Below are 23,353 nucleotides of genomic sequence, written 5' to 3' on the forward strand. Positions count from 1 at the left end.
TGTCTTCAAAGGCACCAATCCCATTCTCCCAGAGCCTCACCTGATTTAGATGCAAAGGAGAAGCAGAGTTGGATACCATCTGCATACTCATGGCATCCATCAATCCATCGTTTTATTTGTATGCCACCTTTCCATAGCTAAAACCCTGCTCAAGGTGGCTTACAACATATAAAAAGTTCCGTAACTACAAACAATACAAAAGTAGTCATAAGCATCAAAAAGTAAAAAAACCAAGAGGAGAAAAGTTTAGCATGCAAAGCTCCATCAGCACCACCGATTCCTTCAATATCATGAGGGAAGAACTGTGCCTTTGAAATCTGTCTTCCTTGTAGCTCTTAAGACCTTAAAGCTCTTAAGACAGCAGAAAATCTGTTGTTCTTGGAAAGTAGTCACCATAACCCATCGCTTCATAGCTGGCCTGTTTGTAATCCAGACACCTGCTGTCTGCTGGCAAAGTGAGGTCCGCTGGTTCTGTAGAGCTGGATGGTCCCTCGCTGGTCCAGCCCTTCCCAGCCCAAGAACTTCTTAAGAGAGTTTTCCCCTAAAGAGCCCTTAGGCATGTCTCTTCCCTGTTGAGTTGGGTGTTTATTTACATATCACAGTTTGAAAACCCTGCCTTTTTGACAAAGAGCCCACAAGGCAGTGTTACGTTATAAAAATCAAGAACAAACATAGACACTCCCCTGTGAAGGATGAACAACACAAAGAGAAGGAGAAAGACTCCTATCCAGCCACGACCACTGCAGGCTGGTATAGTGCCCGCAGAAACTAAGGTTGTAGGTCCATAGCAGCCCATCCTGTTTTAGAACCCATGACCAACATAGCACAGCCACAAAGTGCAATTCAATTTGGAAGCAACTATTTTGGGAAGCCTGGTAGCATGGCTTATATGCGGGTGCAGCAAGCTGAATTTACTTCTTGGGGAACCTGATTTGCTGTTTCCATCCTACTGTTCCGGTCCATGTCCCAAATCAGTGTGCAAGTTTTTGTGTTCTTCAAAACTCTTCATCAGGCTAGAATGTCAACAAAGCAAATCAGGTGTGTGTGTGTGTGTGTGGAGTAGAAGGGGAAAAGAAATGACTGGTGGTAAAGTTATGAGACTGTATATTGTAAGAATCCTAAGGTGGAATGTGCATGTGTTGTCACCACATGTTACAATACCAATCTCTGCCCGGTGCAGCCAGCTTGAAGACTTCTGTACTCATGTCCTCAGTGGCTACCCAGTTCAAAGGAATCATTGACTTATTTACTCCCCGCCTCTCTCCCCCTCCCTCTCTCTATATTGGGGATGGATCAAATTGTCAGTTTTTGTTTTCTTAGTTTCTCATTGTTCCAATCTTAAATTCAGTTTTCTGCAACAATTCACAAGTTGTTGTTCTTGTTGTTTTAAAAATAAAAATCATGGAAATTCATCATTTTAATGTGAATTGCTCCAAATTTTGGTATGCCTAACATGCATGTTTGCAAAGCATTTCCCCCCTAATATGATGCATTTTACGGGATATTTTATTAACATATGCATTTTAAAGCACACTAATCCTAGCTTATGCATTTATGTACATATTACTTGTCTGGAGGATTGCATTGCAAAATTCAGAGATGAGAGAATGTTGAGGGATGGGCTTTTTCTTTGCCTATGGTTTCATAAGGTACAAATTTGGTAGGATCGCCTTGAAATGTGAACTGAATTGAATTTCTCCTCCATTCCCACCCTGTGCTGAGGCCTACTGGCATATCACATTAAGTATCTTAAATATGTGGGGGGACCTTCAAATTACCTAGCACCAAATATATGAAAGCTTAGTAAACATATGTTTTTTCCTCCTATTGCTACAAATCAGTTTATTTCAGTCCATGGTGTAAATGAAAAAGAACCACAGACATTTATTGTGTTCAATGGGACTTTTCCCCGGGTAAGTGCATACAGGATTAAACCCCACATATACAGTAAATATGAATGTGTTGTTTAAGTAGAACTCAGTTCTGACATTCTATTCTGCGTTCCTTGTAAGCTTTAATATGTCCCATATGTTTTGCTTTTTGGAGAGGAATGACAAAACCTGCAGTTTCACACCTGATCAGGAGCATTTCTGGAAGACAAAAACAAACGGGGAAAAAGATTACTACAAATTTAAAAAGTGTACCCTAATATATTGACTTGTGCAAATTGCTGTAAAGTTTAGAAATAGCACCTAACATTTAGATTTTTCTGTACTTACTCTGCCACCTAGTGTTTATGCAGTTAAAGTGTTTTTATAGAGCATTCCCAATGATGCATTGCACAACAAACCCTTGTTTCCCACTAGCATATACTTACCAAGGAACCATGTGGAACTTCCAGTCCTTGGGGAGGGGTTCAGCCTTCTTCGGTGCTGAGTTCTCATCATCAGCTAAAGATCCATCTATTTATCCAGGCCTTTGGAACATCCTGGTATCTATGCAAGGTTATTTGTATTGTGCAACCTGCTGCTGGACTGTTTCTATGATGTGCACCATTATTATTATTATTATTATTATTATTATTATTATTATTATTATTAAATTGCCCTATACCTGCAGGTCTCAGGGAGGTTCACAGGATACAATCACAATATAAAAACACAGAATACGTAATCAAAATAAAAACAAGAACAACCGAATAGCCACCCGCAAAACACATTTTAAGAGGGCATTGAATGTCAGTCAGTTTTGTTGAATGCAATGCTATTGTTTGATTAGGTACTGTAAAGCACACTGATTTTTTTTGATGAGAAGTGATTTATAAAAATGCAGCAGCACATGTTTTACAAGTCCATCTTTAAAAAAAAGTGTGAGATGGCTCTTTAAAAGTATGTTTCAGACTTGAAAACTATTTAAATATTATCTCCTACAGTATATGTTGCACAAACTGTACAATGTTTAGGACACCTGCGTGCCATTTAAAGAAACCAGCTCACATAAAGAAGAGATGCTGAACTACAGTAATTAAAAAAGGCTTGATTTTTAGAGCGCTTTCATAGTGGGATGGCTCTAGACTTGGTCATGCTTAGAGTAGACCCACTGAAATGAACTGTACTTTAAGCATGTGTGAGTCTGGATCCAACCCATCTTTGCTACAAACTAAAATTACACTCCCTTTGTTTTCTATTACAGAAGAGGCTACACAAGTCCACTGAAATAAATAGGACTTGATTTCAAGATGCTCTAGGCATCTGGATCCAACCCATTTCACTTTACTATTATCACTGCTGGCCATCATTGCATCGAGGTAGGAAATGAACAAAAATGCAAGTGTCTCTTGTTAAAGGAGCTTTAGATATTATATTGAATGCAAAGCCTTTATAGTGGTAGTGGATGTGTAACATGGTAGTGAAGCTCACCTGACCTTCAGCTGGTCATGTTGCTGCTGCTGACTGGGAAGAGGAGATCAGCATGGGGCAGATGCACCAGCGGCGCCAATCTGGCAGCCCCACAGTGCTTGTGCCCCACAGTGCCCTTGCCCTACCCCTTTTGCCTCTTGGTAAGCAGCAGCCGCAGCATGACAGATCAGCGGTAAGGTGAGTCCTGCCACTTTCTCACATCATCTACCGCTGATTAGTAGACATTTTATGTTCTGCAAATTCATATGGGGAGAAAAAGCTTGTTACTAAGTATTATGTTATTGCTCCTTTTCAATGTTCAAGGCCTGTTTATAATTGTTTCTGAATACATTTAACAGTCCAGTAGTAATCGCTACACAACTGAAATTAATTCTGCTTTCAAAAATATATGTCAATCTCAGAAGAAGTTTGTCTGTGTCAGTGATTACCCAAATATATGAAAAGGACTGATGATTACGGTACATTTTTATTGAAAAGGAAAATTCATGTTGTTAGCAGTGGATACATATTAAAATGATAAATTATGTCCCACTAGGGGGAGTTGCAACATAAAGAGATTTCGATCCATATTCTGGTATAATATTATTTGATTATCTATCTATATATATATATATACTGGTACCTCGCAAGACGAATGCCTCGCAAGACGAAAAACTCGCAAGACGAAAGAGTTTTTTGTTTTTTGAGTTGCTCCACAAGACGAATTTCCCTATGGGCTTGCTTTGCAAGACAAAAACGTCTTGCGCCTTTTTCTTTAAACCGTCAATGCATTCCTATGGGAAACCGTCAATGCATTTCCTATGGGAAACAGTGCTTTGCAAGACGAAAAATTCACAAGACGAAAAACTCGCAGAACGAATTAATTTCGTCTTGCGAGGCACCACTGTGTATATATAAGCTGTGATCTCCACAAACTGCATTTATTTTAGGTTTCAACTTCTGCTACTGCCTGGTTTGTACATTGAGGATAATGAAACAGGCCTACCTTACATGCACGTTTTGAAAGGCTGCTATAAACATCAAGTTACAGAATGAAACAATTTGGGATTCCTGTCCGTAAAACCTACTTCCTGCACCATTTGGTCTTATGAATAATGATTTTACAGTCCTGATCACAATGAGTTCAGTCCAGAAATGTCTGTGTGCAAATCAACAATCAGACTAGCATACAAAATAGCATACAGTAAGACTTGTGCCCAAAAGAATGCTTATTAACCATCCTGTCAGCACATGGAGTTAAGCATGTGCAACAAGATTTTCCCTACTCTCCTCCCTGCCACCCCCACAATCTGTTTTGCCTCCCACCCCCACCGCCGCAAGCAAATTTGGGGAGGTTGCGGAGAGGCAAAGGAGTTGTGCAAGCGGGAATCCTTGCCAGGGCTGAATTTAGGTTTGATGAGGCCCTAAGCTACCTAAGGCCCTAAGGTAATGGGGCCCTTTATATGTCCAGCTGTCCTTTGTCAACAACAAATTGTAACAAATTGTTGCTGTTTCTTGTGTTGAATATATGGTAATTTATGGACCTAATAGGTATCTAGACGTGTGCCATTTGCATACGTTGTCATGCAACCAGTCCATGCAGAATGTAGGCACCCTATATATAGAAATGAGCAAACCAGTGATATTTTAGGGAGCAGGCTAGCAGGCAGGGCCCATTACTTATGTCATAGGAGCCTATGCAACACAAAACACTGTTGCTGTATGTAGGTTTTATTTGGTTTTTCTCTTATATTTTGCAACTGTACATCCAGTTTTCTTTCCCTTTAATTTTTTTGTGGGCCCCCAAGAGAGTGAGGCCCTAAGCTGTAGCTTGTTTAGCTTATATGTAAATCTGGCACTGATTCTTGCACTGGTCGAACAGTTGCTTAGTGCTGCTTTCAATACAAGGCTAAGGGTGCAATCCAACCCCTGGCTGCTGCCTAGGGAGAGGGGGTGCTTAATGGAGCAGTGGAACTACTGCCATGTTCACAGCCCTGTTGTGATCCCTGGCCAGGGTTGGAGGTGGTGGTTGTGGGGGGAGGCAAATCACTGTGCCAGCCTGGAGCTAGTGCAGTGATTAGGCTTGGATCAGGCCTAGTTTCAAGATGTGATGGCAGTTGGGGATCCCAGGGATTCTGGGCGGACTCAGTCTCTCACCCTTCCTGCCCTGGGACAACCTGTTTGGGGACTTTCATTTGGTTCCTGCCAGCAGGGATTTCAGCAGGCAGGAGGGGAAGCTCTACAGCTGGAGGATGCGAGGGATGGGTGGGGGAACACCTCCCAGTTCAATACCACTTCCAACGGTGGCCATTAAAAGTCTTATCCTCCATGAATTTCTCTAACCCTCTTTTAAAGCAACCCAGTTTAGTGGCCATCACTTCATCTCTTTGTCCTAAATGTTCAACATTTAGATTCATTGAATGGCGCTAGGTTCTAACTTTATGAGAGAGGGAGAAAAACTTCTCTTTCTTCTCGCTGTGCATAATTTTATACAAATCTATCATACCCACCCCTGCCTTTTCCCCCTAAAATAAAAAGCCCCAAGTGCTGTGACCTTTTCTCAAAGGAAAATTGAATGATGCATTTGCTATCTGAGCATCTCAGAACATCATCATATATTGCTGAGGGGATCAGAATAAAAAGTAAACAATTACTCCAACAGATTACCTACCAAGGAAATAACAGGATCATGAACAACTCTGAACCTGGATTTATAAAACAAAACATCCCATTAGATTATTTTTCCAGTTAGTGTAATCTTTTGAAGCCACACTCTATAAACAAACTTCTGTTGAAAAAAGTGACAGATAAGGTGATCAATAGGGCATTTCTCTATCTTCTGTTCTTTGGATTTTTGTTGCTTGTGGTTTTTAAAAAAAATCAAAGCAAATAATTAATCATTATTTGAAAATGTATCTAAATAGAAGCTGTGGAAAATAGTCTTTGACTCTAACTTTTTCAAAGGTTGTGAATGTCTATTATCATGAAATAAATCGTAGAAAGTGTTATTTTTAAAGCTACTGGCAGTTTTTACACTTCAAATAATCCACTTTCGTTAAGAAAACAGAAACAACATTATCTGATAAAAACAAAGAATGCTGCCTTGAAAGCAGTACATTCTCCAGTGAGTAAGTATGCATTTACTTATAAAATACGTTTTAAAATTAAATTCTATTAAATGTAAAACAGTAAAATGTAAAACTGTAAAAAAAAGGCTTGTTCAAAATATGTGATTTACCGGTACAGTAAACTACTAATCAGTGCAAAACGATATCTAGGAAGATAAAGCTTTTAATATGATGTATCTAAGCTACAAAGGATAGAATTTTGGAGCATGTAATTATAATACATAAAAAGTAAAGGTAAAGGATCCCTGGACAGTCAAGTCCAGTCAAAGGCGACTATGGGGTGTAGCACTCACCTCGCTTTTCAGGCCAAGGGAGCTGGCGTTTGTCCGCAGACAGCTTTCTGGGTCATGTGGCCAGCATGACTAAACCTCTTCTGGTGCAACGGGACACCGTGACAGAAGCCAGAGCACAAGGAAACACAGTTTACCTTTCCGCCGCAGCTGTACCTATTTATCTACTTGTACTGGTATGCTTTCGAACTGCTAGGTTGGCAGAAGCTGGAACAGAGCAACGGGAGCTCACACCATTGCGCAGATTTGAACCGCCGACCTTCTGATCAGCAAGCCCAAGAGGCTCAGTGGTTTAAACCACAGTGCCACCTGCACCCCTGTATTTATAATATGCAGATATGATAACACCTGTGTGTGTGAATGTATGTGTGTGTGTGCCCTTATGGAGCCAGCAGTAGTATGCTTTCTTCATTTTCAGTTTTGTATGGCTTTAGAATTGCTGCAGGAGCTGGACAGAGGCCAGACCTCTCTCTTTAGCCCTTCTGCACATGCGGAGACAGATCCTGAAGGGCAACCGTGTACTTATTTTATAGGCAATTTCATCTTATTGAATTTAGAAGCAGGATCTTACATGATTTCACATTGCGACTTTAACCAAGCAATCAATCTGGCTAATTTGAAAGTGTAGAGATACACAAATGGTTGGTTGACTGATGATCGAAGTTCACAATGAGATTATGATCAAGGTGGCAATAAATCATCATGCTACATTTTATTGCACACATACTGCCCTATAGGTAAACAAAGGAGAGATGTGTTCATTGATGGATAACAATGTGTTTTTTGTTTTCAAATCTAGAAGGTAACTGAGAACATCGTCATCATGAAACAAGGAGTCAGGCGGCAAAGGCTTCAATCCAGACTTAGTCATGCTTACAGTAGATCCACTGAAATCAATGAGACTTAAAAAACCATTGGGTTGTATCCAGTCTCAGTCCTACTCAAAGTAGATGTACTGAAATTAATGGGCATGACTATTTTAAGCCCATTAATTTATTTGGGTCTGCCTCAATAAAAGTTTGTTGGACACAATGCACTGATTTGAGCGAGTCTGTTGTAAGCATGACTTAAGTCTGGACTCAACTCATAACACCTGAGTTTCAGAACAGTCACCATTCTGAAATACTATTATTATTATTACTATTATTATTATTATTAATTCTTTTTTTTTATCTTGCCCTTCATCTGAAGATCACAGAGCAGTTCACGACATAAAAATACAATATTGGGCAGGGTGGGATACGTAACAGGAAAATAAATAAAAACAAAACTCAATAACCCTTCTCCCACAAACACATTTAAAAGGCCATATGGTATATTCAGCCAAGGGCCTGGTTATCCATCCTTATCTGGGTTAGATACTATGTGTTGTTCCTCTGAAAAGGCTGAATCCAATTCTAAGTTTCTATGCAGTATCCAGTGATGACTCTGTGCAAACAGACTCTGTGCATTTCCATTTGCGCAAACTGGACCATCTGATTTCTGCTGATCCCACCTACCAATGCAGCACCGTGTGTCTCCCAAGAGCTTCTCCTGAGGGTTGTGGGACCCTCTGGAACAGAATGGGATAAGGCACAGAGAATATGACAGACAGGTGCTTAGGGCTGATGGAACAAGGTTGAGAAAGGCTGGAAGAGGGGGCTGCCATTGCTGGTGGTGGGATGGGTGAAAATGGAGGACCAGACTATGGGCATGCAGAAGCACTTCTGCTAGTGCAAGCCACCACTGGATGCAACCCTCCTGCTTTCAACCTGAAAGCCACTGTGTAGTTGAATGACACTTCAAGACCCATTGTTCTGGTTTTCATTTTTTTAAAAAATGCTGCAGAAACCAGGAATGGAACATAACAAATATACTACTATAGGTCAGGACTGGGGAACCATTCTTGGCCCAAGGGCTGCACACTCATCTGGGAGCCAGTTGCCAGGGGTGGGTGGGGCTTGCCGTAAAAGGCAAAGCAACAATGTGAATTTTAGACTTGTTTCTACAGACATTTGCACACCCTTCTGCATCCAGGCAAGTAAAAAGCATTATCAGAATTCAAGCACACATTCTACTCAGGAAAACCCGAAGAGGGTGCAAAGCAGGCCTGGTGAGGGATGCAACCTTAGGAGAGGGAATGTGGCTGAGGACAGGGTGAAGCTTGGGAGACTCCCAGTGACAAGACTGAGAGAAATGGAGGTCTGTGTTTGGTCCCCGTGCTTGAGGTTTTCCCTCCCCTGCTGTAGGGCATATACAGAACTATGGAAAGTTGTGCAATAGTCATCTAGCTCTCCCTGAGTTTCAGTGCTTAATTGTCAAGTCCAAATGACACCGAAAGCTTACATTCTTTACCTTCAGTGTTTTCCCAAGCCTACACGAACAGATGTTAGAAACGATGAATAAAGCGTGACTTCACAATTGCTTAGTTTCTCTGTCCTATTTCTCTTGGTATTCTGCGCCTTATGGACGCATCTGTTACTCTGATTTCATGCTTCCATTTGTTCTCTCTCACTTCTTCAGACTGTTGGGCAACAACCACAGTTACATTTGGGAAATGGCTCTGTGATGTGGTTTCCAAAACTCGGCTCAGCATTTCTCCACCAGCTTGACAGATCTATCCGCCGAGGCTGAGCTAAACACTATTGCCAGTCAATGGTAATTGTGTGTCTAATACAGAACACGGAACTTGGATGATCAGCAATTTCAAAACAGATTCCAAGGATTCTGCATTCTTGCTGTCCTCTGGGTCTCTCCTCCCCCCCCCCCCCCCGCAACAAAAAATTATAAATAAACAGCACTTGCAGTATTGGATTAGTAAACAGACTGCTTTCCCATTTAAAATGAGATTTATTTCACAGCAACCACCACCATGCTTTTCTTCCCATTTAATAGGAAACAAACATCTGCCAGATTCAATTTGTTTTAGTCCTTTGAAATGGGCATAGCTTAATAATTTAAAAGTACTGAGGATGAGAGAATGGGCCTGCTGTCAAACTCTTAAGTTCAGGCAGTGAATCTCTCTAGAGTAAATGGATCAATTCCAACCTCTGATAAATGCACACAAAACAATGGCCATTTAAAACTAATATCACAAATACGTTTCTTAGACACATGAATCTTAGTAAAGATTTTGGAGATTAGAAACAAAGAGTCTGGGACTTCTTGTAAATGCACAACCCCCCTAATGATGCAAGATTTACTAGCCGCTCTGTTTAATCTAACTAACAAAATTCCTAGCCTAGCCATATATGATTTAAACTTTCTGATTGGCAGTAATTTCTAGAATGCATATTCAGGATAATTTACTAAGGATTAGCATCCTTTAGCCACCTTGTTACATCTTCATCCACTAGCTGTGCATCTTGTTGGAACATTTTTTTCTTTTCTCTCCTGTGATTTTCAGTAGTTTTTATTACCCCCTCCCCCCCCCTTTGCAGGATTTAAAAACCTCTGTTTCTGTTTAAAAGCACTCATCGAAAAAAGCACTGCAGGCTGCATGACACATGCTGTCAAATGTGGAGAATGTCAGTCATTTATTTTTCGGTTTTTAAAAGCTACCAAATAACATGATTCAATGTGGCTCCTTTGTTCTCTCACAATGCAGTATTTCATGCTTGAATGAAAAGTACAGATGTATTTTAGTGGTCCTGGTTGAAATATATATGGAGCCATTAGCAAGACATCCATTGACTTGGACATGCAAACTTCTACAGCAGCATTCAATCTAAAAGGTCATTGTGCTATGAGTTGATTTCCTGCTTGCCTTCTAAGAGTTGAATTTGTCTCCAATAACACTCGAAAAGGGGCTACGTTCTGGTTCACATCCATGCTCTTAGGATCCAAAGACATTAATAGAAGGAGTCGTCTTCTACACTACTCAGTCAGACCCATTTTCCTTCAAGACTTGGCATCTGCGCCATCTGGGTTTCATGCATTTGTCTCAGCCATTCCTTTTGTAGGCAGCTTGCATGCCCTGGGCTCATACCCTGAAATATTTCTCTGATGGAAATAGGGATGTCTCATTCCATAATGATATCTACTATTTATACCCCGCACATCTTACTGGGTTGCAACATACATAAAAACACAACAAAACATTAAAAAGAACTTCTGTATACAGGATTGCCTTCGGACGGCTCAGGGGTCAGATAACTCCATACCCTCCCACATTTCTCCAATGAAAATAGGGACATCCTAAGGAAAAGCGGGACATTTTGGGATCAAATCAGAAACCAGGACGGCTTTTCTAAATCAGGGAAGTCCCTGGAAAATAGGGACACTTGGAGGGCCTGTGAGCTTAATACTAGGCAAAGCCCTTCCCTGGCTGCCTATTAGGAAAGGGATAGCTAGCTATGTCACATAAGCAGATAAACAGAAGGTGACATTGAGAGAAGAGCTTGAGGCAAAGTTGATGAGTGCCCTAGACATTGTCCCAAGATACTTGGCTTACTTGGGATAAAACTGGGAAAGGGACATGGGGTGGCTACTTGTAAGGTAGCAGGAAAAAGGATAAAAAGCAGTGAAAGCAGAGGCAAGGAAAAGCTGAGATGGGAATCAGAGAAACCGGAAGGGATGCTCACCAATCTCTACCTTCCATCAAATGAAGGATGAGCCAAAAGCTACCATCCTTCCCGACTTTGGTATACGTTCACACAGTAACATTATTGTTAATGTTCAGCTGTGGAATGTGCTCCCACAAGAGGTAGCAATGGCCATCGGTGTGGATGGCTTAAAAAGTTGAGTAGACAATTTCATGGAGGGTAGGTATGCTAGCCATGATGGCGGTGTTCTGTGTCCATTAGTCTGCCTCTAAATACCAGTCGCTGGAAATTACAGAGGGAGGGACAGGAATCTGTGGCACTTAGGTTCTGCTTGCAGAATTCCTGTGGAGGGTATGGCTGGCCAGTCAGGAATGCAGCAGTTGAATATGAGGTGGGCCAACTACCCAAACAATGCAGCCCCTTTTTTCTGACTTTGCTTTTTTCTGACTTTGCTTTTGCTTTCTTTACCACCTGCTGCCATCAATTGCTGAACCTGTCTCCCCTGGGCTAAATAAGACCCAAGTTAGAGGTGGGATATCTGTCTATCATTCCACCCCAGCCCTGTCAGTCACAGGTAGTATCCATCCACCAGAGATACACAGCAACATTTTGTTGCAAGGTCCCAGTTGTGAAATAGCTAACACAGTTAACTTTCATTGTTTCATACTGTACTTAAAGTGCTCTACAACCTGAACTTTCATTCTTTTTTTGCTAATATTATCCTAAGAGACAGACCATACCAAATCCAGCTTTAAAGATGACAATCTGATGTTGAGAGAGAAAATGAACGAACCATCAAAAAAAGTTAGGCAAGGTCTCTATCCAAGTTTGCAGACAAAACTCTCTTCGGAAAACCTAAAGAGTTTCAGTCAAGTCAGCCAAGAATTATTCAAAAGGTATAAGTTACAGGTAAATTGTTCTCCAGAGATGTATCATGAATGTGTCTGGGAGCAAAGCTCATATATGTAAGATCTGTGCCAATAAAAAGTAACATCAGAAGAGGATGTGAGCTGGCTGTGAGCCCAGGACAACATTCCACTCCCAATGAAACATTGACTTTTGAATTAGGTTCCCTCACAGTGGGGGGCTAAGAATGCAGACACACTGACTGTGATTGAACCAGAACAAAACTGGATTAATGGCAGCCTGCAGATGGGTGGGCATGATCTTCTTTTGGAGTCTTCCCAAAATCCAAGCTGCAGACTAACAAAAGTGTGATAAACCTGGTTCAGGCAGAATTTTAATGGATAAGGTTAAACCAGTATGGGGGTGAATTGACTCTGACATGCTAAATGGAGGTTTATACTATAATGCTCATTTTATTCTGTGGGTTTCATTTTGTTTAAATGCTGCTGTTCATCCCAAGGTTTTGAGATACAATGAGCTAGATGTTTATATAAATGTTTGGAGTTGGAATAACCCTCCTTCAACTGCCTTCTATTAATAGCTATTCCAGCAGACAGCATGGGGGGACGGGGGGGACGGAAGAAGGACTATTCCTGTGACACAGTTCCATCAGGCTTCACGTATCCCTCAGTTGTCATCTTGCAACAGCCATTCCATCAAGCTGCATCAGACTGAGGCCACTTTCAGAAGCAAGGTCAATCAATTGCTGGGACCAGCAATTTTTGGCTCCTCCTTTCTTTGAACTCTTTTCATTCCAGCCAATCATTCTATGAAGTACTGCTCTTGAATTTGTATTTTCCCTCCTCCCTTCTAATCTCTTTAACTTTTGTGTTGTGTATTTTAGATTGCAAGTCTGGTGGCAGGGACTATCTTATTATTGATCTTTGTAATCCATTCTGGGAGCTGGTTTTGACTGAAGAGCTTTAGACTGACAAATAAATAATATTGCAGAGTTCTTCACTGCCATGACTAGTGCTATGAGGCCAGGTGAAACCAATGTATAATTCCCGAGGCAATATGATAAATTCAAACCACCATTGGTGTGCATGCACCAACATTTGGACGGCAGCCAAGCTTTTTTTTTTTGACTGCTCACTGTAAAAGCTAAAAAAGCAACCACAAACCAATTATGAAAATCTGGTTGGAATTTGCCCCTCAATGAATAATGGGATAAATTTCTAAGGATGTTTGTCCAAGTTTTCCTTCCTCTGGGAATGAGGCTTCTAGTTTTCTGCTTCATTTTCAGGTTGCTTCCATATTTTGGTGAGTTTGAGGTTTTCAGTTTACCTTTTCGTGAGGTGGCCAAAAGGTGATCCCCCCGCACTTCCAAGAAAAAATGTATTCCGCACTCTGCAGTCTTCTTGTATTTCCTCATCTGAAAAAGCCCCATGGGAGGAATTACCTCACAATGTTTCCCCCTGGGCTTTCAATGGAGTACAGGCACACAGGAGTGCAGAGCACTGGGGTACTCATGAGAATTTCAATGAATTATTATCATTATTATTTTTAAAATGCATTTTCTTTTTTTCATTATTTGGATTATGTTTTTTTAAAATAAAACAAAAAACAAACAAACCCCACAACCCAGTGGAAACACAAAAAGCAAGAGAATAATGGTATATTTAAATTATCAATGTCCATGTGTAAAATTAGCTTGTATAGTCGTGTATGACAACGAAAACTGATTGGATCCAAACTGAAGAGTAAGAAATGCTAGTCAACTTTGGAGAGGGACTGTAGCTCAGTGGAAGAGCACATGGTTTGTCATGCAGAAGGTTGCAGGTTCAATCCCAGGCAATTCCAGTTAAAAGTACCAAGAGCAAAACTCTTGACACCCTGGTTAGCTGCTGCTATTCAAGTGTAGGCCAGGGGTAGCCAAGGTGGTCCCCTCCAGATGTTGTTGGAACCCAAATTTCATCACTCCCAAGCAGCTTCAGGTCAGAGATGATGGGAGTTGTGCTCCAACATCTGGAAGGCACAATACTGGCTATCTGTGTTGTAGACACAATAGACTCTAACTTGATATGAGTAAAATTCCTGTTTGATAGTAGGGAGAGGAAGCAAGATTAGTGTTCACCAGACTATTTCAGATCTAACAACTTTAATTCACTGCACCCTTAACATGATTTTTTATCCATAACCTGGAGGGCTAGAAAAAAATGGTGTGCCTAGGTGGTATATTACCTAGGCATGGAAAGAGAATTGGCAATCAATTTCTTGTGGTTGGCAACCTTACATACAAGAACAAAAAAAGAGTTGTTCTTGCTTTAGCAAGTACTCAGTAGCATATTATTTCCATAGCTCTAATACCATTGCTGTTTCTCAATGAAATAGCATATTAAATTTCAGCTTTTAGGAATACATTTGGCAACAGTCTAATTGCAAAAAAATTGAATCAGCAGATGTGCTTAAACTTATTTGAGAAAGAAGCTTATCTTCATTAACTCTCCTCAAACTATCACCTGAATTGGAGAGTAGTCGCTTACACTGGGAAATAGATGGAAGTTTAATTGCCTTCTAATGAAAATGGCCTTTTAAAAATGCGTATAGAATTATGGTGGTCAGATTTAGTGCAAGGCAGTTGGTTTTAATAGAGTGCAATCATATGAATGTTTACTTTATTTAGAAGCAAGACTCACTTTGCTTAGTGGGATGTACTCTCATGGAAGGACAGCATGAAAGGGATAATCCAGGCAGTTGGAAATTTAGTCCCTGTGCTGAATATCTGGGCATATTGTCTTGCTATCTCTGTCTTGCTATCTGGGCATATTGAATCTGACAACAATTATGAAGAAACAGAGATAAATAGTTTTGAGTGCATAAACATAGCTGAGCACGATAAATCATCCAAAAAGTGAGATTTAAGAATAAACGGTCAAGGTCTCATTACGTTTCACAGGTCTTACTAACATTGTACCTTGAAAGTCCTCTGACTGAGTTGCATCCTGGAAAAATATTCCATGTGAAAAGGCCAATTCTGAGGCTTTGCTAACATGGTACTGTCTTAGTTACAGGTAGGTAGCCGTGTTGGTCTGCCATAGTCAAAACAAACAAAAAATTCCTTCCAGTAGCACTTTAGAGACCAACTAAGTTTGTTATTGGTATGAGCTTTCATGAAAGCTCATACCAATAACAAACTTAGTTGGTCTCTAAGGTGCTACTGGAAGGAATTTTTTTATTATGGTAATGTTTGTCATCGCAGTGGTCGAGGTTTTGCTTGTGTGCCATTAAAACAAAAACCAAAAACTAGGAAAGCAGATGTATGCAACTGTGTTTTGTCACTTTATAGATTGCAAATTGCACAAATTAACACAGATTTGTAAATAACCTGATTTTGTAAATAACCATTGTCAGGGAACTGCCATCAGCTCAGAGGCGAGAGGTGGAAGGGCAGTGGTGTTACAGGGAGCCTCTGGAGATCTTGCGAAGCAGTTCTTCCTCTGGCGAGGAGGGAAGCCCCGCCTCCAGTGGGGAAGGGATGCAGACATCAGAAGATGCTAGGGAGAGCCGCAACACCGAGCCTGAGCAAAACGGAGGGGAGGCAAGTCCCCCTTTGCCAACGGCCACTCTGCGCAGTAGGTTTGCGAGCAGAGAGGGGAGGAGAAGGATGGGGGTCAAAAGACTGTTATGCTGGGGAAGGTTTAAGGACCGCCCACTCCCAGATTCTGCTAGCGACTGAGCAGACATGGACTTCCGACGCTCTGCCTTGTAAATAGTTTTGTACAGATAATAAAGCCTGGAAAAGACCGGTGGGAGTCTTGCCTGTTTGCTCTCGAGCAACCACACCAGCACATAACAACCATGAATCAGATAGAACATATCCCCTCCTTCTATTGTTTGCAAGAAAGATTTGGGTAAGGCAGCACTGAGAAAACAATTTATTACCTTGTCCAAACAGGGAACAATAATGATCAAAAGCAGGCTAGTCAACGCTCGTTTCATTTTAGTGTTTGCTTCCCTTAGTAGTACAACCGAAACCTTGCAAATTAAACCTTGCATGCTGTCCACACATATTATTGGGCATTTTCAAATTCAGCTCAGTAGTGCCTCCTGGAAAAGTGGTATGGAAGATAACACTATGCAACAATGTTGGATTCTTGCAGGTTCGATACCCATATGGAACAGCTGCATATTCCTGCATTGCAGGGGTTTGGACTACAGATAATCAGAGTCCCTTCCAACTCTACCATTCTATGAAACTTAATCATGTTATTTCTCTTTATATAGAATATGGTGACAAATGGTGTGTTATAAAATGAAGCCATCTGTTTAAAATTCAAATTTGAAAAAACACTATATGGGATATGGTGTTCAAGAATGCTATTGTCTCTAGATCTTTGGTTAATATATTTCTTTGTAATGAGAGTATTTGCTGTGTTCTGCTCTTCCTTTAGTAAATGTTAAAGAAAAACAACAATTTGCCACCTTTTGTTTATAGCTCTTTTGACATACAATGTAGACATCTGTTAAGTTGATGAAAATCAGTGACTTGGTATTATATTGAGTTATATGCAATCAAATATCTGAGTTATATGCAATCTAATACCCAACAACACCATAAGGTACATAAATGGAAGACTAATGAATGAAATACAGCAGCAATATAATTATTCAATGATTTAGTAGGAAACTTGCAAAATGAAAAAGGCACACACAGCATCTCATTAAAAGTTAGAGATGTGGAATAAAGAGGTCCAGGAAACTCCCAATATAGTTAACACCATGCGTAGGCAAACTAAGATCCAGGGGCCAGATTCAGCCCCATCGCCTTCTAAATCCAGCCCACAGATGGTCCTGGAATCAGCGTGTTTTTACCTGAGTAGAATGTGTCCTTTTATTTAAAACGCATCTCTGGGTTATTTGTGGGGCATAGAAATTCGTTATTTATTCCCCCCCCCAAAAAAAATAGTCCGGTCCCCCACAAGGTCTGAGGGATAGTGGACTGGCCCCCTGCTGAAAAGGTTTGCTGACCCCTGGCTAAAATGATAGTCCACTTAAACCAGGCAAAGTTTTACCTATTCAGTGATGGCATCATTTTTCTCTGCCTCTGTTTGGATGACAAACTGAGCAATCACCATAAAGACACAGTACTCAGTCATGCTCACATCTGTCGGTACACTCTGCATTAAAGAGGGTATAAAATATTGTACCTCAGTCGTCAAAAAGTGAATTGCTGAGGCCTCCACAAAGCTAAGGCACTTCAAATTCTTGAGATGTGCTCCCCCCACCCCCAATCAAATGGAAGGTACAGCACATCCTTTGTATGTAGAAGGTCCAAGGTTCAACCCGACATATCTTTTTTTAAAGGACTAAGTAGCAGGTGATGGGAAACTTTGCTTGGAGGCCCTTGAAAGCTATTGTCCACCAAAGTAAATAATATTGGAGACATAGTTGAACTCAGCTTCATATACACCTTTATGTTCAGAAAGATTTGACATACAGAAGAGTCCACTTGAATAGGATATACCAATATTACCAGTATGTTGCAGCCACAATGATAAGCACTGAAAATACTTTAAGCCTATTTGGGGTACAAAATAACTAGAACATCTTTATAAATATTCTTAAAAGTGATATAGCCTTTGCACAACGCTTAGCTATGTATAATACATGCTCTACATCATAATTCTCTATGATGTGTATTAATTGTAATGCATCTCTATATTATTTAGAACAGCCAGCTGCTGAAAAGTGTTTCATCTATTAATATGTATGATGCAGCATTACTCTGACACATTTCTAGCGATCATTTATAAGGAGGAAAGAATCTCCTTCAGGATTAACTATGGCGTGTGTGTTTAACATTTCAAGATCATTGCACTGCATTGCAAATGTGTCTTTGAAGGGTTTTTAAAAACCCAGCTGAAATGTCTTCATTGCAAAAAGTTTTGATTACTTAAACATAAAAGTAATCAAAAAACTTTTTGCAGCAGGCATTTTCAAGTGGTGGTAAAATTCACACTTTTTTTTAGTTGTGGTGGTAGATAGCTACTTTCTTGATGTGGATAAGCTACTTGACCCCTTCCCTGTTTGCAAAGGGAAGGCAGGAGATCCATATGACTCAATGAATTTGTTGCTACTGTCTTCTTGCCGGAAAACTGGAACTAAAGAAAGAGCAGATCACATAAAAGAGGCTCCTCTGTACTCTCACCACTCCAGTATTGAGAGAGACAATTTTTTCACAGAAATAGCACAGCAAATAAAGGGAAGGACTGGCAGGGTTCAAAAGAAATATTTTGGAATCTAGGGTCAAAACTGCAGTGGCTTGAGACAGCATAGATCAAGGGTAGCCAACATGGCACTCTCCGGATGTTGGGCTACAACTTCCATCAGGCTCATTCAGGATGGCCAGTAAAGAGGGGTAATGGAATTGTAGTTAAAAAACATCAGGAGGGTACATTAGCTCATAGCTGTCAACCGTCTCTTATTTGGCGGGAAAGTCCCTTATCCCAGCGCCGTGTCCCGTTGCTGTCCCTTATTGATGATGTCCCTTAAATTTCCCGGATTTGAAAGGAAGCAGCTCCTCTCCCTCCCTCCATGCCGGCCAGGGAGGAGGGAGGCTCCAACTGTGTTGCTTGGCTGCGTTGCTCACCCAATAAGGAGTCTAAGAACGACGGGGGGGTGGAGCTTGCATGCTTTGTGCCGATCAAATCGGCCGCGTTGCCTGGGGACTCGCCTTTGCTCAGCGCTTCCCAGCAGAGAGGTGACTGTGGTTTTCCTTGCTGCATCCCCTTTGCCGGGTTGCTGCGCTGTGGGAACCACCGCTTGAGGCTTCGTTTGGCTGCTGGTTGACTAAAATCCCTTACAGTGGTGCCTCGCAAGACAAAAAGAATCCGTTCCGCGAGTCTTTTCGTCTTGCAGTTTTTTCGTCTTGCGAAGCAAGCCCATTAGGGGATTAGCGCTATTAGCGCTATTGGCAGTTTAAGGGCTATTAACGGCTTTTTAAGGCTTAAGGGATTAGCGGTTTAGCTGCTAAAAGGCTATTAGCAGCTTAGCGCTTCAGAAAAAGGGGTTGGGGAGCGAAAAAAAACTCAAAAATTTTCGTCATTTTCGTCTTTTGAAGCAAGCCCATAGGGAAATTCGTCTTGCGAAGCGCCTCTGAAAACGGAAAACCCTTTCGTCTTGCAGGTTTTCCGTCTTGCGAGGCATTCGTCTTGCGGGGCACCACTGTATTTTGGCTGCTGATCCTTTCCTTTCGAGGCTGCTGGTCCCTTATTTTCCAATCTGTAAGTTGACAGCTATGCATTAGCTACTCCTGCAGTAGATAGTGTTTGGAACTATCTTCCATATGTTTTGGAAAACTTGTGCAAAATAAGCTGCTTTCAACTTCATGCCACAGGGTACCTTCAATTTCTTTAGTTCCTAATACTGTATCATACTTGGGCAACACCATTTTTTGCTTTGATGATAGGTATATTCAGTCTCACAAAAGGAAAGGCCAAGATAAGCCACTCTCTTTTTAGCTCTATTAAAGGTCTGCAGCATTCAAACCCCTTGAATTCTTCTTCAAGGCAGAGTTCAGAGCCAAGAGACCATGTTGCATCTCTTTCACAAAAATGTATTATTTTAATACTTTTTACAAATTGCAGTGATCTTCTGGTTCACAGAAAGCTGTACTCATGGAGCAGCAGCACTTTCAAGCTATGCTCCAGGAGACCTTGAAATGCCTGGGAAGCTTATCAGGAATGCCTCAATGAAAAGATAATGGTGGAAAATGTCCCAGAAAGGAAGCTTGGTTAGCCATCCAATTGCTGACCCTCCTGTGCAATCTGCAAGACTTCTACTGGCTGCATTCTACAACAAATTGTGGGAGCAGGTGGCGCTGTGGTCTAAATCACTGAGCCTCTTGGGCATGCTGATCGGAAGGTCAGTGGTTCAAATCCCCGTGCATAGCTGTCAACGTTTCCCTTTCTTAAAGGGAAATTCCCTTATTCCAAATAGGATTCCTCGCAAGAAAAGGGAAAAGTTGACAGCTATGTACCCGTGATGGGGTGAGCTCCTGTTGCTTTGTCTCAGCTTCTGCCAACCTAGCAGTGGCAAAAGCATACCAGTACAAATAGATAAATAGGTACCACTGCGGTGGGAAGGTAAACGACGTTTCCATGTGCTCTGGCGCTCATCATGGTCATCCGTGCACCAGTAGTGGTTTAGTCATGCTGGCCAGATGACCCGGAAAGCAGTCTGTGGACAAACACCGGCTCCCTTGACCTGAAGCAAGATAAGCGCTGCACCCCATAGTTGCCTTTGACTGGATTTAATCATCCAGGGCATAAGGCAGCCCATTGCTTCCCAAAGTGTGTTGTATTGCTCCCTGGGGGGCAGGGTGATCACCTAGGGGGGCACTAAGGCAAGGGGGTGGCAGAAGGGCACTAGAGGTGTAAATGATTATCACAGGCTCAAGTTCATCAGTTTTGTTGAATTAATTAAACTAGTTTTAATTGGATTTTGAATGAATTGTTACTGTTTTGAATTTGTCATCCTTTTCCTCAGCGGGTTGTGCAAACCAATGTTCTAAATGCAGCTTTGTATAGGGCAGGGGTCCCTTGGGGTGACTTTATGCAACCGGGGTGGGGCGGGCTGGAAGTTAGGGAACATGGAGGTAGACTGTGGTTTGAAACAATTGTTCAGGGGCACGCAATCTGGGGTTTCCCCCCTAACCTAGCCTATCCTTTTAAGCCAGACCGCATGCACTCAATTTAAAGGGGCTTACTCTTGGACTAGCGAGCATAGGATCGCAGCCTCAACAAACAACATTTACTGTACGCTGTCCGGATAGCTTGTCAACGGGCGGTGGAAACATGCAGCCAGCAAGTCAATACACATATAATACGGAGCAGCTATGCAATACGATCTGTGCCACATTGATTCCAATGCAAACGGGATCTCAAGCCTTTGCACACCGCCTTGTGGGCGGGGAGCCCCTTATTGGAATAATCAAGCGCGCGCTTGGGATTCTCACTTGCTCGCCCCGCCCCTTTCCCGGCAACCTCCGCGCGGCGCATCTCTCCCCGGCGCCGTTGCTAGGGACGTCCGTGCGGCGAGCGAGGCTGCGGCGGGCGGTTGCTAAGGGCCGCGCCCGGGGTGGAAGTTGAGGGTTTGAGTAGCAGCTGGAAGGCGAATCCCACCCTCGCTCTTTCTCCCGGAGTGGAGGGCGTCGCTCCGGAGGCTCCTTCCCGGGAAAGCGCCCCAGTTCCTTTTTTCTAGGCCCCTCGGCGGCCGAGGGCAGAGAGCGCCCTCCTCTCGCCCAAGGTAAGCGCTCTCGCTGCGCCTCCCCCTCCCGCGCAGCCTTAGGCTGCCATCCTCCCGTGAGGCGCGCTTCTTGGGCAGTTGAGCTCCCCCGGGATTGGCAGCGCAGGGTCGCCGGGGCGCGGGCGGGCACACCTACCGGGCTCTTTCCACGCTGGTCTCTCTTGTCCCACCGCCCACGGCTTATGCTCTGTCCGCCGCCCCGCGCCTCATTTCGGTGCCATTTGCGCAAAGCAGGAGTTTGTGCTGCAGGTGACGCTTTGAATGCCGTGGAAGGGAACGATTGCCTGATAAACTGCTGCGGACCAAGTTTCTGTGAAAAGCTGTTGAAACTCTTCTGTTGAAACTGTCTCTTCCCATGTCACCTGGCCACTCTGCTGTCTCGAAAAATCAACGCTCAGGTTTAAAGCTACCCCAGTTGTATTGCCATCTTGCAATGCACCCTTTCTTCCTGCCTTTCTGCCCCTTTACGGAACCTTCCAACTCTTGGTTTCCCCACCCAAACATAGAATATGTAAGGGCAGATAGTTGATGGTTTTCAATTCACATTGAAATTGGTGGTTTGAAATTGGCTAAAACCCATTGAAATTGGTGGAATCTTAAGTACACAGTAAACTTTTTAATTGCATAATTCTCAGTGCTGGATTTACGTATAAGCTAAACAAACTATAGCTTAGGGCCCCACTCTCTTGGGGGCCCCAAAAAATTTAAAGGGAAAAAACCCCTGGATGTACAGTTCCAAAATAGAAGATTAAAAAACAAATAAAATAAAACCGCCGTATGGCAACAGTGTTTGGTGCTAAGATGTAAGTAATGGCCTGCTATTCTGTTCCCTAAAATACCACTGGTTTGCTCATTTCTGTATATAGGGTGCCTACATTCTTCATGGACTGGTTGCATATTTTGTTATGTGCAAATGGCTTTAGATACCTATTATGTCCATAAATTACCATATAGCATATATTCAACACACAAAAAATAGCGACAATTTGTTGTTGACAAAGGACAGCTGGACATATAAAGGACCCCATTACCTTCATTAGCTTAGGGCCTCATCAAGCCTAAATCCGGCCCTGATAATTCTGTATATGTTTACTTTGGAAGTACCTTTATGGAGTTTAGGAGGATTTATTCCTGACTTCAAGGTGCAGAGGAATGTGACATTAGGGAAGCAATCCTATACACAAGAAGCTAGTGTAAAGTAGTGCCAAGTTAAACTGATTTAAAGTACCATACACCAGAGCCTAATGGGGCTACTTCTGGCTGAGCTGGCCCAAGCCTGGCAGAGAGAAAACAAACCTTGAAAACGGTTACACCACCCTTTTGCATATCTCCCCCATCCCAGCTGAGCCAAGACCATCAGGTGAGATGTTCCAGGAACATGGCAGGGGCGGGGGAGATAAGCTGGTGTATCTCCTGCTAAGCCAAGGATGGAAGGAGTTAAATCAGTGTAGTTCAGCCGTGCTGGCAACTCTCAGCAAGAGATCCGCTAGATCCTAACCCTGCACATCCTGGTAGGTGTTCCTATAGATTGCTCCCTAGGCACTTATTTCTCTGAATTCACTTTTGTTTGGGTGTAGTCATGATTCCATTTGTATTGCCATTGTTTTTGATGTGGTAAAATACATAAAGCATTCATTTAGTTTCCCTGAAGTCGTTTGCCATGAAAGTTTCAAGTATTAACTGAGTTGTCTTCAGTACTACATTTCTAATATTAATAAAACTCAGAGTGGCCCCTTGTATGGGCATGACTAACTTAGCTGACTTCATTTTGATGGGTTTTCTTTGAGTACGATTTAGTTGGCTACAACCCTAAGTTCCTCACAAGTTATTAAGGTGTATCTACCTCTGCCCAAAATCAATTTCATAGTGCCTCTTGTTCTTACTCCCCCAAACTTTGATGGATTTCACATTTCTAAGAA

At 42.1% G+C, this 23,353-nt stretch overlaps 1 protein-coding gene and 1 long non-coding RNA gene across 6 annotated transcripts in view; one reads left to right on the plus strand and one right to left on the minus strand.

Annotated features, from left to right (window-relative positions):
• Positions 1 to 1,044: 1,044 nt before the first annotated feature.
• Positions 1,045 to 21,949, minus strand: LOC310675113. Its single transcript, XR_014509958.1, has 4 exons — positions 21,571 to 21,949; positions 4,345 to 4,497; positions 3,360 to 3,592; positions 1,045 to 2,090 (listed from the first exon to the last, which is right to left on the minus strand). It is a non-coding gene; the product is annotated as an uncharacterized lncRNA (long non-coding RNA).
• TBC1D32 (TBC1 domain family member 32) overlaps positions 21,170 to 23,353 on the plus strand; it is a 66,759-nt gene continuing 64,575 nt past the window's right edge. For all 5 annotated transcript variants that reach the window (XR_014509942.1, XR_014509943.1, XM_083435174.1 and 2 more), the window contains exon 1: positions 21,170 to 21,434. The gene's annotated coding sequence lies outside the window, so the exon portion shown is untranslated. The remainder of the gene's footprint in view (positions 21,435 to 23,353) is intronic.

The sequence above is a fragment of the Podarcis tiliguerta genome (genome assembly GCF_965153285.1).
Source record: "Podarcis tiliguerta genome assembly, chromosome: 3".
NCBI lineage: Eukaryota > Metazoa > Chordata > Lepidosauria > Squamata > Lacertidae > Podarcis > Podarcis tiliguerta.